Source organism: Delphinapterus leucas, chromosome 2 (genome assembly GCF_059928025.1).
Source record: "Delphinapterus leucas isolate spDelLeu-1000000601 "Yukka" chromosome 2, BTC_Dleu_Yukka2, whole genome shotgun sequence".
NCBI lineage: Eukaryota > Metazoa > Chordata > Mammalia > Artiodactyla > Monodontidae > Delphinapterus > Delphinapterus leucas.
Genome location: NC_143130.1, coordinates 44,198,115 through 44,212,652, shown reverse-complemented (window position 1 = coordinate 44,212,652; position 14,538 = coordinate 44,198,115).

Below are 14,538 nucleotides of genomic sequence, written 5' to 3'. Positions count from 1 at the left end.
TCATCTTTTTCAAGACTCTGCAACTCCACAAAATAAAACAAACTGGCTTTGACAAATCTTGAAAAACCATCAATCTGCAGAGAGATCTGAACAAATTGGTTTTTAAAGAAAATTTTGTTTCTATCAAATGACTCTGGACTTCTTAGGAATTTTCCTCAAAACCAGTTTTTCCCCTAGTTACCATTGCCAGAAAGAGGAGTTCTGTATGGACTATGGTTTTCATAATTTTATAAATTATCTCCATTTGATGATACTGAGTATGTGTATTAAGGCATGTTCTAGAGAAGTTAAGTGAGAAACATTGATAGTAGATGTTGATGTCCAATATAGAATTCTAAGTATTTGGTGCTTTGACCTAATCTCTCCTCTTCAAGGCCTGGTATTTATTAAAATAGTATTAGCTTTTTGTGGAGCACTAGCCCAGTGATCTGCTACTTCCTTTCTCCAACAGAGACGGGAGAGGGGGCTGTAAATCAGATGGCGGCACCATTGCTTCTGCTCCAGGGCTGCACTGGGTTGTCATTTTGAGACATTTACTGAGCACCATAGTTTCAAGAAACAGATTGAGATGCAGTCCCTCCTCCACAGTCCTGTGCCTTCATGGAACCGCCTTATTCTGTCCTTTCTATTCCTTTTTCTCCCAGTATTCATGTAATTCCCCCAACTTAGCTGCGTCCTGCTACCTGTTCTGGCACAGCTTAGATGATCTCTATCCTGGTGAGTGACTTATGTGGCTGCTCATTTTACGAGAACATCAGTAATAATTTCAGTTATTACTAACTGAGCACTGTGGGGTAGAGCTTAGGGGTCAGGTGATGAAAAGTTGAAAAAAGTACAAATCCTACTCTTAAGAATTCCCAGTCTCTCTGACTGTCTGCTTCTCCCCTTCCATTCTTATCGTGGGTGGCTGTAGATGAGCTTGAGACATCTGTGGTCAAATCTGGCCTCTCCCAATCACCAGGTGTCATTGAACAAAGTATATAATTCAGCCAAGTCTCACTTATAGATGGGTTGTGGGAAAAACATAAGCTGATCTAGGTAAACTGTTTTGCATGGGATCTAGCCCCACATGCCCAATATAATGCCCAATATAACAAAGGTCTTATTTTTTTCATCTCATTATCTCCCAGTACTCCCTAGTCACATATTCTGAGCAGATTGGAACACTCCTTCACTCAGGGACTTGCTTTGTCCCTTTCCCTACTTTTTTATACCATTCACTTTATCAAGAATGACCTCCCCAGCCCCCCTCACTCCACTCAAGTCATCCAGGGTTACCAGATTTAGCAAGGAAAAATACAGGACACCCAGTTAATTGAATTTCAGAAAAGCAACAGATAATGTTTTAGGATAAGTATTTCCCATGCAATATATAATGGGATATATTTCTTCTAAAATTTTATCTATTTGTCTAAAAGTTAAATTTAACTGACTGTATGTTTTATCCAACAACTCTCTCCCTCCCTCACCAAACCTTATGTGTTTTGCCTACCAAACCTTATGTGTTATTTAAGTCTTGCTTAGGAGTGGCACCCTGAAATGTCTGTAGTGGCCAGGCTGGGAATGCTGCTAGGTGAAAGGGGCCTAGTGAGGATGCTGGAAAGCACACGTAGGGCAGTGGCATCTCACCTCCAGCTGGTTGTTTCTATGTGTGATGTGGAACTCATGTTGCTAGATGTTACTAATTTCCAAGAGTAGTTGGAAATTTATAAAATGAAGCATGTGTGATCTGCTAATATTTAAATGTTGGAACTAGTTAAATAATAATTATCCATGGGTCACAAATTTGAAAACTCTGGCCAGGATAATGACCTTTTGTTTCCTCCATGCAGACTTTTTCTGAAAAGCCACACTAGATATGGTATCCCTTTCAGGTGAACTCCATGGGTGGCTCCATTCTGATGGCTCAGTATTTATGGCCCTGTATGGCTGATCTTGATTTTTTTTCCAAGACTATCAACTCCAAGAAAGTAGGGAAATGTTCATCTTTTCTTCTCTAGGGTTTAGTATTTACTGCATTATCAGTTGAAAGAATGAATGAATGAGTGAATACATGAATGAATGAGTAAATTTCAGTGTAGCCAGATTCAACTAAGATTATCAACAAGACCAAGAATAGGAGTTAAAAAACAGCAACACTGAGGAAAGCACAGAAATCTATAGATTTTCAAACTACGACCAGACTTTACTACATACACATTCTTTTCAGGCATCATGAAATGAGTTGCATTCCTCATGCCTTATTCATTAAAGCAGCCATGGCAGAGAGGTTGTATAAACAGAAGCAAGTCCAGTTTACATAGGGAGGATTTTTACATCGGTGCACACAGCCCAGGTGAGAACAGTCAATGGGACACTGAGGGGACCTCTAGTAGGTGCCCTAGCCAGCTTTATCTCTGGAGTTTCAGCAGTAAATCTTGCTTTAGAAATAATTTAATTTTAAGTTCCTCAATATTAATAAAAGCATTAAGGACTGGCATAATAAAAGTTTATTGACTCATTTTCCACCATAATTTGCCTGTGATTCCTGTGTAGACATATTATATTTTAATGAAATGGAAACACTGTGTTCCTAGGCTACATAATAATGAAGTAAAAGAGTAAAAGATACTTTGAAAATCATTCATCAGGATCTGAGGCATTTTGGGTGAGGAAATTTAATACTCTTTTCATGGGGAATGCATAGAGTAATTTAAAAAAATAATAAGGGAATTTGCCCAACTGTGGAAATGCTAAGAAGAACATAATACACTCATGATTGGCTCATATATTATTTGGTTATGCACAGAAGTAGATCTCTTTGTAAAAGTCTTCTTGATCATCAAGAAAGGAGAAATTTAGATTATGGTCAATAACCTGTCATCAAGGGCTAAACTGACATGTGTGATTGTCCTACCCCTGCTGTGGGATGGAGAATTATAAAAATAATGATAACAGGACTCATAATAGTGAATGAGAGTTAAATGTTTACATTATTTCAGTCAGCGTGTGAAGCATTTTATAGACCATGATCTCATTTATTCCTCATGACCACCCTGTAAGATTGGTTTTCTTATTAGTGAGGAAATCGGTCCAGTATATTGCCCCAAGACACAAAACTAGTGAACAGCATTATTAATATTCTAAACCAAGATGGAGAACCTACTCACCATGTATTTAACATGGCCTTTTGCTATAACACCGTAGCATGGATGCCTTAGGAATGGACCCAGGGAGCAGCAACCAACCTCCAAAACACTTTCATATGTGAGAGTGAAACTCATCAGGACATGAGATGCCAAGAGTTAAGTGGAATAATCAGGTATGGGAAACAAGCTCAAGAAACATCATGATCAACACAGTGACAGGAATGGACAACAGAGTCAGGGTTGTACATTAGAGTGTGGCTCAGGAACAGATGGAGTAAAGCCCTAACCTTTACAATTAGAGATATAATTGATGACCAAGGCCAGCAACCATCTGACTACATGAACTCAAGAAAGATGATGTGCTACAATCTAGCAGATGGAGGCTTGCTGGCATGGACTTGTTTTGTAAAGGGCTATCAGTGTGGTCACTGTGTCATGTGACCGTCTGTATTAAGTAGCTTTGAGACTGATGGTTGGTTGTTTATATAGGTTATTGGGATATTTGAATATGGATGTCACTGATCATTGATCCTTTAAACTACTGAAGTCAAAATCTGACTTTTTTTTTTCATATTGACCTAGTATTTTGTCTTTGGAGCTAAAATTTTTGACAGCTCATGCTACAGAAAGGAAAAAGAAAATCCAACAACTCTCTCCAGTTTCTGCCCAAATAAGGTTTATGGCCTTTGGAGCAGAGACAGGCACATAGAGTAGACTCCTTCCAATGGCTAATTCTGTTTAATTAATGACTTTGAGAACCATAGAAGATGATAGGAGGTTAAGTGTGCCAATCATATAGCTATGCTTGTAGGAGACTATCCAGGTACCTGTGCCAACAGGCTCCATCATAAACCCAAAGAACAAAGGACCAAATGACTAAATGGCAAGGTTCACACTTGTTAGAGGGGCATTGTATCTCTGCCATTGGAAGAGATGGGGCAGCTTCCCTTCCCCAGAACATAAACATGGCAGTTGTCCAACCAAAGGGTCAGCTCACTGGATTGAACACATCATGGTGGAATTGGCAGGGGGAGTTAAGGCAGCCTCTTCTGCCTGTGGAGAGACACGCCCAGCAGGACAGCAACCCAGCAGCCAAGTGTCCAGCAGATGGTGGTAAGATCAGTCCTTGGAGAGGGCAGGATCAGAAGAGGTTAAGGAAAAGCTCAGGTCATGCTCTGAAGAGCTCTGAGCATCAAAAGGAAAACAGTCAAATCCACAGGATCAGGGACAGATGGTAACATGACAGGTGAAGCTTGGAACATTCCAGTAGCCTCAGGAACTGAGAAGGGAACAAAGAGCAAAGGTAACGGGGAGCAAAACCTAGTTTAAGACAATTGGTGGCATGAAGCCAGGAGGCTATGCCTGGTTTTAATTGGGTACCAGCCATGTAGTGTGGAATACTCAGCTGAATTTAAAAACACATGGTTAGGTCAAGGAAAAAAAAAAAAAAAAACCTATCTTTGAATAGGCAGGAGCAGACTGGGCCAGCACCAGAGCTATCATGCTTTAGTTGATACAAGCAGCCCACACTTATGGATCCAGCCAGCCCTCTGCAGCCCAACGACTGAAACAAGATCAGAGGCCCTTTGCTCCCTATGCCTTCATGGTCCCCCGATAACCAGATTCCATCTTGGGGAAAGGAGAGGGGAGGGAAAGAGCTCTAGTAGAGAGTTAAATTCTGAATTGATTGAGTTTTTTCCCCAACAGAGTTGTTTTTAACCCCTCCCCCAAAAGATAATTTAAACCAGAAAAATTTGAGATACTCCAACTTGAAAATTTAAGATTTTCCTTATCCAGTGTGATGGCGGGGAGTTGGGGGGAGCAGGTGTCTTTTTAGGAGCAATGTCTGAGCTGTAGGGTGAACAAATTTGTGACTCTACTCTGTGAGTGTTATTGTTACTGTGGGGATCATCCTTTCTGCTTCCCATGGGAGTGGGTGGGAATCAAAGGCCTGGGAGATCAGGAACAGTCACACTGGTGCTCCTCATGACTTGAAGCCCATCACTCTGGTGAGACGTGACCCCTGGCAAGCCGACAGAGTAGCAAGTCCACCATGGGGATCTGGAGAGAAAGAAATCCATAAAGTGTGTGAACTTGTGATAGCCTTTGGTGCTTGCAAAGATCTGACTTGTTGCTATGGCGATACTTCTGGGATGAATGCATTATAACAGGAAATACCTCAAAACCCTTTTGCTTCAGCCAAAGCAGGAGCATCCATAAGTGGAGGCTTGGTCAGGGGAACTTCCCTTCTGGCTGACGCAGTAAACTCTCTTCCCTTTGGGGACACAGCAGGGTACTCCCATGTCAATTTGGATTTATAGTTCTTCACCACTGAAAGCTACTCATTGTCAAGCATGGCAGACAACCTATTCCCTAGAAAGTAAGCAAGAGCCTGCCAGGGAGTGTGGTAATATACTACAGGGTGCATTTTCTGCCTCCCACTCTAGACCGACTTCCCTTTTTCTTCCAACCTGGTGCACAGTTTTGTGGTCAGTTTTCTCCTCTACCTGGCCTCAGATGAGTCCCCTCACCCATTTATCAGGATCCGAATCCAGTTGAAACAAATAAATAAGGTGGAAAGGAAAAGGACCTCAGCATCCCAAACCCTTCCACTGAGTTGTGACTCAGGAATTATAGCACACTGTATTAAACCATTTCTCGTTGATGCATTGGGACCACTCAAAAGCCGACAGTGACATATGGGAAAGGCCCTGTTAGTGGGATTGGGACTGTTGTGTGATGAATGACACAATATGTCAAAGAACATCTGTTATCCATCATGCCGGCTTCCTCAGAACACTTGGATAGAGAGAGAGAGGGGGGCTGGTGGGGAGGGGGCTGAGAGGTAGGTGAATTAGGAGGAAGCAGGACTCTACACAGCTGGAAGAAGATAGGAAACGAGCCCCCTAACCTTGGGAGAGCAAAAGTGATTCCGGAAGATGAGCGAGCCAGTGAGTCCCTCCAGCAACCCGCCACTTTCCCTTGTCCCTTTCATCTCCTTTCCCTTGATTTTATTTTTAAAAAATTTAATCGGTTGAGGGCTGAGTGTATTAAACCATCATGCAGGCAGGTGAGGGATTGGAGCTGGCTGTACCATTGTTCTGTTCCTTTCATTCTCCAGATGCACCGCTCTGGAGGTGGGTTGGATTTCTCAGGGGCCAGACAGACCCAATCGAGCATTCTGCAACTTCATTGGCATGACAAGCTGTACTAGAATTGTCCAAGTGAATGCTCTGAAGCCCGTGTGTGAGAGCAGGTTTTGTGCCAGGAGGGATCTTTCATTTTGGATTTCTTCACATTTCATCCATCTAACGTTCCTATCATAGTAATGCAAATGCCTGTCTTCCCTATCTGGATGCAAAGTTTCTGATTATTTTGTGTCAGGAGAGAAAACTTCCATTTGTTTTGGATTTCTCTTTGTGATATTATTAGTGCAACTTTTCCAGGATGAGACCAGGGGCACCCAGGAGGATAAATGGATTTCTCACTCCCTTCAAAGATGCAACTGCTCATCATGTTATCTAAAAGAATAAATCTGTATTAGTGAGTCCAATAGATCAGGACCAGACATCCCTGGAGCTCATCTGCTTTTATTTTAGATGAGATTGGAGGCAGAAATGCTTATTGAGAATAATTACACTTTCATATTTACAGAGTCACTTTCCTGGTGCTCATATTTCTTTCTAAGTATTATTTTATATCTTTTTAATATATATCTGGATTACTTTCCTGTGTGATAGAGGTAAGGAAAGGCGCAGACAGGAGTAAGATACTTGATCCCCTTACCTGGGATCACTGGAGGAGGTTTCATAAAATGCATTTCCCAGTCTCCGTTTGGAAGTTTTTAGATAAGGTTCGTAAATCTGAAATTTTAAAAAATGTATCCAGTTGATTCTGATGATCAATATAGTGAACAAATCAGTTGCAATCTAAATATCAGTTTTCCCCTTTTCCTGTTACTAGTACCCAAATTTCCCTCTGTGTATTTATCTCAGCCACTTCTCCACCACGCAATTATTTTGTGACATAGACCTACCCTTATACCATTCAGGCGAGTGGGAGAGAGTGGATCTTAAGACCTAGAACTACTACAAAAGACCCTTTTCCTCTGCAGCAGTGGGTGAAGATGTGGGCCCTGGAATTGCAGTAGGATTGCAGTTTCGTTTGCTCTAGCCAGGGAAATCCTAGAGCTGCTGGGGCTTCTATGTACATCCTGAGAATGAAGCTGATACCATGGAAAGCAGGCAGAGAGATGGAGAGAAAGTTGTTGGATCAATTGAGTTTCTTGATCAGGCCTGTCTGATTTGCAATCTATGTCTAGTTGTTTCCGTAACATCAGCCAAAGTGTTTAAGCCAATATGAGTTGGGTTTTAAATCACTCAACACCAAAAGAGTTCTACCTGATTCAAATGGCCAAATTTAGGAAAATCTGCTCTAAATCTCCTTCCAGATAGGTAGAGAATCCAAAATTAACGTCAACCACACACTTGATCCTAATAATACTTACTGAGTACCTGCCAGGGCCAAGCATGATACATGTAAAATTCAGGATGGAATACCCAGAGTGGTGAAGCTGAGTTCTTATCTTCAAGAGGACGACTGAAGGGAAGAGAGGAAGGTACGCCTTAAGAAAGAGCTAATGATATGAGACAATATAAAATTGTCAAAAGAGAAGTACAATCAGTCAGCATAAGGATGTCCAAAGTGGAAGAGCTCTCTTTGAACCAGCAAGTTGAAAGCTACACACAGGAGGTACAGTTTGAACTTGTTATTCCTGGCTCCCAAGGACCATTCAGTAAATAGCCAGTGTTATTTACTGAAAAGGGTTTTTGTCTTCTTTCTCGATCACACTTGGGTGACTTGTATGACCAAAGAGAGGATAAGGCAAAGCTCATCTCCATTTAAGCAGGCACCACCACTCTTGAGTTAAGCGAGCTGACACAATTGAGGGCATGACCATGGTTTGGTAACTGGTACAAGGATGAGGGTAATTAATTACTCATCTGAATTACTGAATTTAAACACCCAACTTCCCACACTTTGGCCATTCAGGAGCAACACTGAGGATATTTCCCCGTGGAGTGATGTTCTGGTGTATCTGAGAATAAGAATGTGGCAGTTGTGTCTATGGTGTATTAGAGAAAGTGAATCTTTCAGAAGAAAGGAAGTTCCACCAAGTATCTAGGCTAAAATCTCTACAGTCTCTGATTAAATGTAGGAGCAATCACATGCAACTGAATAACGAAAAAGCAAGCAACCCAATCAAAAAATGGGCAGAAGATCTAAATAGAAATTTCTCCAAAGACATACAGAAGGCCAATAGGCACATGAAAAGATACTCAACATCAGTAATTATTAGAGAAATGCAAATCAAAACTACAATGAGGTGTACAATGAGGATACAATGAGGTATCATTAGAATGGGCATCATCAGAAAAACTACAAACAACAAATGCTGGAGAGGGTGTGGAGGAAAGAGAACCCTCCTACACTGTTTGTGGGAATGTAAATTGGTGCAGCCACTATGGAAAACAGTGTGGAGATTCCTTAAAAAACTAAAAATAGAATACCATATGATCCAGCAATCCCACTCTGGGCATATATCCTGAGAAAACTCTAATTCAAAAAGATACATGCACCCCAATATTCATAGCAGTACTATTTACAATAGCCAAGACATGGAAACAACCTAAATATCCATCAACAGATGAATGGATGAAGAAGATGTGGTATATATATATATATATATATATATATATACATACATACAATGGAACACTACTCAGTCATGAAAAAAAGAATGAAATAATGCCATGTGCAGCAACATGAATGGACCTAGAGATTATCATACTAAGTGAAGTAAGTTAAAAAGAGAAGGACAAATACCAAATATGGGAGCAATCAGGTTGGTAGGGAGGGGCTTGAGGTCAAATAGACACAAGAGTAGTTAGCGATTGATTGGTTGTGGAGTGTAAGGGAGAAGGAAGCCAGTTGTGATTCTGAAGTTTTTAACCTGAGTAAATAGGGAACTTACAGTTTAAAATTTAACTCACAAGCAAACACAAAAAAAAGTTAGGAGAAGCTGATTTTTGGAGGAATAGAATACTTTCAATTTCAAATATTTTGAATTTAATTGGCTGGCAAGTCACTTGTGTGGAGATATTTCTGGCAGGTACATGGGAAATGAGGGGGTGGTAAAGCAAAGTGAAATTGAGGCTACAGATCTAGCTTTTGGAGAAACACAGAAAATTAAAACTGTGGGAATAGATTTAAAGTCCAATAAAGAGAACATACAGAGAGAAGATATGAAGGTCAATGACAAAATATGAGCAAATTTCTGGGGTAAAAGGAATAAATGGACTCAAAAATATAGATGAGTTAGTCAATGATGTAGTAGTCATAACAGAAATAACAACCATAGTGGTGAAAACTAGTTGCCAGATGCAAGGCTGTAAGCTCTACATAAATATATTTTTAAAAACTCAACAGCATCTTTTCATTCAAGCAAAGAAGAAAGGGTCAGAGGGCAGATCTAATTATAGAAAAATCTAAGGCAACTGTATTGACTGTCTTTGAAGGAGGTGTGAAATCTTTTACTGGTAGAATAAAGGTTCTAATCTTCAGAAGCCTGTGCTAAGGAGCCAGAAAGACCTGGGATTGAATCCCTGCTCTACTTACTAGCCACATGTTCTTGGACAAGTGGTCTAGTTTCTTCTATAAAAGTGTGGTTAATATTTATTGTTATAGACTGAATGTTTGTCTGTCCCATCCCTCAGATTCATTATGTTGAAGCTTCAACCCCCAATGTGATGATACTAGGTTAGGATATGGGGCCTTTGGGAGATAATTAGGTTTAGATGAGGTCATAAGGGTGGATCCCCCAAGGTAGGATAAGTGCCCTTGTATAAAGAGGAAGAGAGAGCAGAGACATCTCTCTGGCATGTGAGGACACAGTGAGAAGGCAGCTGTCTGCAAGCCAGGAAGGAAGGCCTCACCAGACACCAAATCTGCTGACACCTTGATCTTGGACTTTCTAGCCTGCAGAACTGTGATAAATAAATGTCTGTTGTTTAAGCCATCCAATCTATGGTATTTGTTAAAGCAGTCCAAGCAGACTAAGACATTTACCTACCCCACAGGCTCATTGCAAGGATTAAATAATGAACACTTGGTACAATGCTCAATATAAGATGTCTATTCAGAGTGTGGAAAAGGTGAGAGACCCCAGCTGAAACTAGGCAGAGTCGCCATGTTGTGTATCCAGTTAAGGCAGCCTCCTGGTCCCCAGAGAGGCAGATTCCAGGATGCTGTACACATGCCTGTGAGGGGAGCTACTAAGAAAGGGAATACCTGTCCTCACACACGAGAGAGCCATACTTTAGTTTGCTGTGATGGTCAGGGACATCCATGGCTTCATCTGCAGAATGCTAAGCTGCGAATAACTCCCTTTCTCTTTCATTGGCCTGTTACCAAACAACAACAACAGAACAATCCAGAGGAAACCTGGCGTACAGTGTGCCTTTTTGTGCACCATCTCGTCACCTATCTGTGATCCTCAATGTCATCTTACCCCAGCAGCTCACAAATACTGTGGCTGTGGGTCCCTAGTGCACCTCTGACTCCATGAACTTTGGCCTGATCAAAGTCAGCTCTTCTCCATGGCTAGACAAATGGATTGTGGCGTGACAGCCACTCGGTTCAGCCACCCCCTGATACCTGGGGCCCATTTTCATGATGGATTTGACTGTTGTATGTCTAAGTTATCAGTGCTCATCTTTGTCCAGGAGAGTCTCCCTGATTTTTTTTTTTGAATTTTATTTATTTTTTTATACAGCAGGTTCTTATTAGTTATCCATTTTATACATATTAGTGTGTGTATGTCAATCACAATCTCCCAATTCATCCCACCACCACCACACCCCCCACCACTTTCCCCCCTTGGTGTCCATACATTTGTTCTCTACATCTGTTTCTCTATTTCTGCCCTGCAAACCGGTTCATCTATACCATTTTTCTAGGTTCCACATATATGCGTTAATATACGATATTTGTTTTTCTCTTTCTGACTTACTTCACTCTGTATGACAGTCTCTAGGTCCATCCACATCTCTACAAATGACCCAATTTCGTTCCTTTTTATGGCTGAGTAATACTCCATTGTATATATGTACCACATCTTCTTTACCCATTCATCTATCGATGGGCATTTAGGTTGCCTCCACGACCTGGCTTTTGTAAATAGTGCTGCAATGAACATTGGGGTGCATGTGTCTTTTCGAATTATGCTTTTCTCTGGGTATATGCCCAGTAGTTGGATTGCTGGGTAATATGGTAGTTCTATTTTTCGTTTTTTAAGGAATCTCCATACTGTTCTCCATAGTGGCTGTATCGATTTACATTCCCACCAATAGTGCAAGACGGTTCCCTTTTCTCTACACCCTTTCCAGCATTTGTTGTTTGTAGATTTTCTGAGGATGCCCATTCTAACTGGTGTGCTGATTTTTTTTTTTTAACTACACAATTTTTCCTTTTTGTTAAATCTCTATCCTAGACCCAATGCATGTGAATGTCTAGGGATGGGGTTGAGTCATGTGTACTTTTACAAAGCTCCTTGGATGATTCTGTGGTGAAGTCACATATTTAAGGAGAGAAACCTTTGAAAAATGGAACTGGATTTGATTTTTTTTCGGTTGTTTGTTCTGGAATGAAATGTTTGGGGCCACATGTTTCTTGTCTCCTAGATTACACAAACATTAATTTTAAACATTATTTGTCCTTTTATTAAGATGTCCACCTCACAAGTTAGGTTTAAAGAAGATACTGCACACAAATTCCCCAGCTCAGTACCTGGACATGGAAATGTACTTTAAACCATAGCTATTATTATTAATAATTTAATTAAGTAGTTACTGATTAATCAATAGATATTCTTATTGCACTATCCTCATAATGTCCCATATATTTGTAAATTCAAATTGGTATTTTTCACCTGGGACTTGTCAGAAAATAATAAGATCTCTAGGACATGTTTTAATGAATAGCCATCATTTCTTTGAAAATATTCATTTACACACATGTACCTGTATGCACAGACTAGTCATAGCTGTTAGTAATTGACTATCTAGAGGCTCATCACTGACTATTTTTTACCTGTTTTGAGATTGTGTTTCTATACTATAACTCAACTGGTTGGATGCTTTCTTTCCTACCCACTAAACTTTTGGGATGTTTGACTTTCTTAGCACTTTTTTGGTGTCTTGCTTTTAAAAAATACTTGTTGAATTGAAATTACATTAGACTTTCCCTTTACCAAAATCCCTTGAAAAACAGCCTTCCTAGGTTTCTGAATCTTTAATTAGTTAATCCTTGGTCACACATGTGGTTATCTCTCAACCTTTGGCCAGGGAGGGCTTGGAATTTTAAGAATTGTGTTAAGATTGCATACCAGGCAGTAGAAGTAATTCCTCCAAAGGAGGATCCAGATGCAGTGGTAGAGGCAAAATAATTCATGTCTCCTCTTCATCTTCCATTACTTACCAAAAATTGCCTTCTTAATGTCTTTCATGTTTCCCATTGTCTCTGGGCTTTGGTCTCTGTTCTAATATAGTTTCCTAACTACTTCTGCTCTCTCCCAATTTTAATATGTTTTGCACATGTCTATAAGATTAAAAAACACTTTTACCATATATTGAAACCTTCAGCGACTTCTAATCCTCACTTTACAAAGTTTGAACTCCTCTGCCTGACATCCAACGCCCTACAAAATCTGTGTCTTACTAATATTTATGATTTTATCACTTAGAAATCTCTATCTGGACTAACCTTTCAATGAATTTGCTCTTTTATCCTGAAGATGGCCTCTGTCTATTGGCGGAGAAGCACTGTCCCAGCCAGGGTAGCTTTTCTGAACACATCATATAGATTCATTAGATTTCTTAGGAATGATCTGAGCATAATCTCCGGACTCATATTCTGCCATTCCTGGAATTCTCCCTTACTCTCCATCCCCACCCTATACACCCATCATGCTAAAAATCTTACAGGTCTCTGGGCTGGCCAAGGTGTACTGACTGTTCCCTTTGCCTGGAATGCTCTTCCCCCTAATATCTACATAGCTTCTTCTGCTCAAATGTTTTCACTCAAATGTCATCTTATTAGGGCTTCCCTGACCAATTGTTGTCGTGATGCATGCCCCGCACGGCCCTCTCTCTCTCTGCCTTATCCTTCTCAATTGTTTCTACAGCCGTTAGCATCATCTGACATGATACATGTTCAGTGGTGGGTTTATTACGTGTCTTCCCCTCCATATGGTAGTTCCATGAGGATAGGGACTTTGTCTTGGCCACTCTCTATCACCAACTTTTGGAAGGGCACCTAGGCGCTCAATTACTATTTGTTAAATAAATGAATATGTGCTAAAGACATGGAAAGACATAAGGGAGTACAAAGTATGTAAAATGACTGTGCTCAGTGTGATCGAATATAGACAAATGTTCCCACCAGCCATTCATATTGTTCTTTCCACGTCAACAGACAGACACCTAAATTAAATACAGATGCATGTTCCTGAATCTTCAAATCCAGTACGGGAACAATGGTATTCATAATACAAAATCCATCATGTCTGGCATCGCTTTAAGGAGATCGGGAGAGGAGAAGGCCTGAGCGTTTCTCCCTGCAGCAATTCCATACCCCTCTTAATGATATTTTGGTAGCTTGATAGAGGCATTTTATCCCAGAAAGCAGTCTGACATTTATCCCGGATTGCCTGAATTTACTGCTGCAGTTACCAGCAAAAAGCCGTTAGGTTTTAGAGTTTTCTCATCCGTGGGAAGCTGGTCAATTTATTTTATTAGAATCTTTTCCAGTGCCTGACCCTAAAATAACCGATTTCAGTGTTTACATTCTTAGAGGCAAGCTAATGAAGAGCCCTTGGCAGCTACAGCCAAGCCCTAGATGTCTGAGCAAAACCTAGTAATAACGGCAACAAAAACCTCCCAGTGGAACCCACTGGAAAAAGATCTCTTATCTAGTATTTTTTTTTATATCTTATTGTTTTGTGAATAGACTGTTGATGAAAATAATTCTGCAAATGTGGAGCTTTGCTTTCCACCCTCTGCTCCACATTGCTACTTGATAGCTACAACTTGCCTTTTTTTTAGGATTGTCTATTTCTCACTCTTTCTTCTTTTCCTCACTTTCTTCCTCCAATCTATGTGTCATTTGCTTGCTTTCTTCACTTGGTAGTAAAGGCTCTTTGAGATTTTTGAGTCTATGGGGAAAACCTTAGAAAAGTTCTCTTATAGGCGGACACAGAGAAGGGATCCCGAGGGCATCTGAGAGTCCTATGTATGTGCCCATGGAAATCCCTTCAGCCTTGTCACCAACAATTCTGCCCATTAAAAGTGAA